A 4,075-nucleotide genomic window follows, 5' to 3' on the forward strand; every position below is an offset into this window, starting at 1 on the left:
GGAGGCTCCGTTACAGAAGAATGGGGGTGGGTCAGGGCAGGCAGAAGCAACAGGTGCCTGCTATACTTGTTACACTGGATTTACTCATTTTCCATTTATTTTTCCATTTTTGCATTCAGTCTTATTATCTTTAGTTAAGTTGTGAAATAGATTATTTTATTTTAGTTATTTATTTGTTTGTTTATTCATTTATTCTTGGCTGTGTTGGGTCTTCGTTGCTGCACGCAGGCTTTCTCTAGTTGTGGCGAGTGGGAGCTACGCTTTGTTGCAGTGCAAGGGTTTCTCATTGCGGTGGCTTCTCTTGTTGCAGAACATGGGCTCTAGGCACGCAGGCTTCAGTAGTTGTGGCACGCAGGCTCAGTAGTTGTGGCATGCAGGCTCAGTAGTTGTGGCGCACGGGCTTAGTTGCTCTGTGGCATGTGAGATCTTCCCAGACCAGGGCTGGAACCCGTGTCCCCTGCATTGGCAGGCGGATTCTTAACCACGGAGCCACCAGGGAAGTCCCTGAAATAGATTATCATTGGAGCAGTTTTATGGTTCGATCTTTACCTTTTTTCTCTTTTTTTTTCCTTTGGGAAATGTTTTCAGGCCTTTCCTGAGGTAGCCTGTTTTCTTGTTTCCCACTCTCCATCCTCCGTCTGCTTTCCTTTATTTACCAGTCTCTCCCTTTTAGTGCTTGGCTCAGGGCTAGTCTTCATCATCCAAGACCTATCTTGGGCTTCTGGTTATAAACAGCAGTGTCGTGTGTGTGTGTGTGTGTGCGCACGTGTGTGTGTGTTGTTTCCAGTCCTGACTATCTTCAAATGTCACTTCTGATGGCTTCTAGATGGTTTCAACAAGCAGGCTGTCTCACTTCACAGGGCCTGATTCTGATAAGCCCCACGGGGTGCTCACCGGGGGTGTTGGGTGAAGGCACGCTGATCCTCCTGGTTATGCACTGTGCTCTCACCCCACCAAGCATCTGTGCTGTCATCTCTGTCTGAAATGACCTTGCCTGGCCAATTTCTACTTGTCCTTCAAGTGTCTAATCAAGCATCACTTCCTGATTTTCAGGAAGGCACCTGGCCATCCAAACTGGGCTAGGGACAGGGTTCTTTCCTAATCAGCTGGTATAGCCATTTATGGAGCCAATCGTTCATGGCTGGAGTCAGTTCTGATTGGTCAGTTACATATCTTGAATCGCTATGGTTGGACCTCCTTCTCTGAGTTCCACTGTATCCCATATATATCCCTATGATACCCTGTATCACATTGTTCTGTATTCATCTATTTATCTTGCTCTCCTAGTAGATGGTGAGCAACTTGAAAACCAGGACTGTCTTTTAACTCTATTCCTAGTGTTGGGAACAAACTAGGCCTTTGGTAAATCTTTGGAGAATGACCTAACCCCTCCACTCAGGATCTCTGAAGCTCTGCCATGGGTCCCCGCTGTCCTCAGGGCTCACATCTATTAGAGCACCACTGCTATTTGTTTATGTCTCATTTCCCCTGTGACATTGTAAAGTTCCTGGGCTAACCAACTGTGTCTTCATTCACTTTTGTTATCTGGTGCCTAGGCCACCACCTGGCATATACAGTAGGTGCTAAATAAGTGTAGAAAAATATTTTAAACTCTAATTTAAAAGTTTCAAAGTGGCAGTGTATTATATACCTTTTTTTAAATCTACTGAAGTGCCTGGCTAGTTTCATAAAAACTGAACCATGTGATTTTTGTCAACACTTGGTTTGGATATTCCTTAGATGTCCTCAGATACCAGACTGTTAAGTAGCATGACTAGACTTTTGTTACTCTTGATATTAGGATGAGAACAAACTCTGAGACAGTGAGCACAATCTGGGCATTCTGTGCATCCCATCGTCTTACTTACGTCCTGAAGCGTGTCTTTATTAGGCATCTGGCAGACGGGGCCCAAGCCTCTGGAAGTGAATGGGCTAGAGTTTGTGTCCAAAACTGAAGGTAGGGCTGGCATCAAGTCCACACAGGTAGAGGGAGAGCAAGAACTGGATTGCATGTAGAGAATCCAGAGGGCGAAGAAGCTAGAGAGACCCCTGAAAGGAGGTACTGGAAAGACTTCAGAGGCAATGGGATGCAGCAAGGACCTCGTTGCTGCAAACCTACAGTTGGGTCTGTGGGTGGAGAGGGATTGTTTGGGGCAATGGGTGAGCTCTGAAAGAGGCGGAAGAAGTTGGATTCTTGGTTTATGCAGTGGCGAGCCTGAGGGCCACCACAAACACACCATGTGTGTCAGAGGACCCAATGTAGACAGAACACGCTGGATGAGTGTACCCTGAATTGGTCTTAGCCAGGTGGCCTTTGGGGCGTGATGTGGTGGAGGAAACATGGGGTTTTTGCTCTCCTGTGTGTTCTGAGCAGCCCAGACTCGGACAGCAAAAGCTTTTCCCCATCCTAGACTGAGGACAAATCAGCTTAAATAAATATGATTAAAAATATGTCAGAAGAGTCCAGATAAAGGAGCTCAGACCCAACCCTGGTTACCCAGGCCATGATTCACACTGGCTCAATGGCCGTGGGCTCACAGCCTGTGCTGGATAAATGAGGGGAGACGGGGATGAAACTCCGGGGAAGAGAAAATGGGAAAACTCGCTTCTACGTTTTGATAATACCAATCAGGTGGGGCAGGATTAGGTGTGGAGAAAACAGACTCGATCCACTTTCCTCTTGGGAGGGAGACGCTTTCTTTCCTAGCCAGCTTACGTCAGAGTAGAAGATGAGGATTTGATAAAACAATGTCTTTATTTCCTATGTATATTTCTTTGTTCCAAAAAGAGCTCTAATGTGTTTTCATGTTGGGTTCAAAGAAAAGATTGTCCTGGAAAATCACAGATCCTTTGGAAGGACAACTGGGATGTGAAAGCCCTTCTGCTAAATCTTCACCCTGTTGAACTGAGAACTGAATGCTCTGGCTCAGGTGGTTTTTAATTAAAGCAATTTATATTCAAAGAATGTGCACACATGCAGGCTCACACAAAATCAATGAAGTCAAGAGAGGAAAGAAAAAAACTGATGTAACCAAGAAGTACTTACGAGGAAGGGCAAAAGAAATTTTTTTGGATTTAATTTCTGTTTAAAGTATTTGCACACATTGCCTTATTTCAGCCAAAATCCTAAATGTGTTGCACACTATTTACTTTTCTCCCCCTTCCTTGCTGCCCCCCCCTTACAAAATGAGGCTGAGTTTCATCCTAGATTGGGCATGGCTTCTTATTTTTCTTACATTTAAACAAGTACACAGTTTGAGTGATTAATAGAGCACGTGGAATAATTTGCTGCCACTCTCCTTCCGTCAGCTCAATGGGAGTGAGGCATTAATGAGAATGTCCACTTAAGCTGCACAGTTTTGTCATTTCCATGAGGTTTGCTGGCATTTGAATATAACCCCACATTCTTTTATGAAATACATAAATGTAATCAAATAGTTGCTTTGGTTTCTTTCTGGAGGCAGAAGGAGAAAAATGTCAAACTCTCATTGTTCACTGTTTCTAACAGACCTCTTTTGTATAAATGCTATGACTTTCCAGCACAAAGTTCCAAACTGCAGATAATAGCTTAAAAGGCTATCTGAACCCATTCTGTTATGTAGATGAAAGGAAGTCTTTACAATTAACCTATGGCATCTCTGAATAAAAAAAGAAGGGCACTCATCCAACTCATTTCCTTGGGCCAGGGCAGTGAGCAAGCAGAACGAAAATGCCAAATTCTCCTGCTCGAAACCAGAGTTTGACATGGCACAAGGGCAGCCGATTAGCAACCAGATTTTTGCTTTTGACCTGTCACTGTTTGGAAATCTGAAACAGTGTGTTATTATTCAATGTTATCACTAAATTAAAAGTTAATGTAAGGCATCTGACTAAATAAAGTGTAGCATAAATATTTTAGAACCTGTTACATTGCTGTTTTATAATAAAATATTTTACGAGATTTACATATTTAAAAGGAGATGAAATAATCCTAATTTAAAAATTAGAAAACTGTTTTAGGAGTTCCCTGGTGGTCCAGTGGTTAGGACTCGGCACTTTCACTGCTGTGGCCCAGGTTCAATCCCTGGTTGGGGAA

At 43.6% G+C, this 4,075-nt stretch overlaps 1 non-coding gene across 1 annotated transcript; it reads left to right on the forward strand.

Moving 5' to 3' along the window:
* Positions 1-4,003: 4,003 nt before the first annotated feature.
* Positions 4,004-4,075, forward strand: TRNAE-UUC (transfer RNA glutamic acid (anticodon UUC)). The gene has a single exon. It is a non-coding gene; the product is annotated as a tRNA-Glu (tRNA).

Source organism: Eubalaena glacialis, chromosome 1 (assembly GCF_028564815.1).
Source record: "Eubalaena glacialis isolate mEubGla1 chromosome 1, mEubGla1.1.hap2.+ XY, whole genome shotgun sequence".
NCBI classification, from domain to species: domain Eukaryota; kingdom Metazoa; phylum Chordata; class Mammalia; order Artiodactyla; family Balaenidae; genus Eubalaena; species Eubalaena glacialis.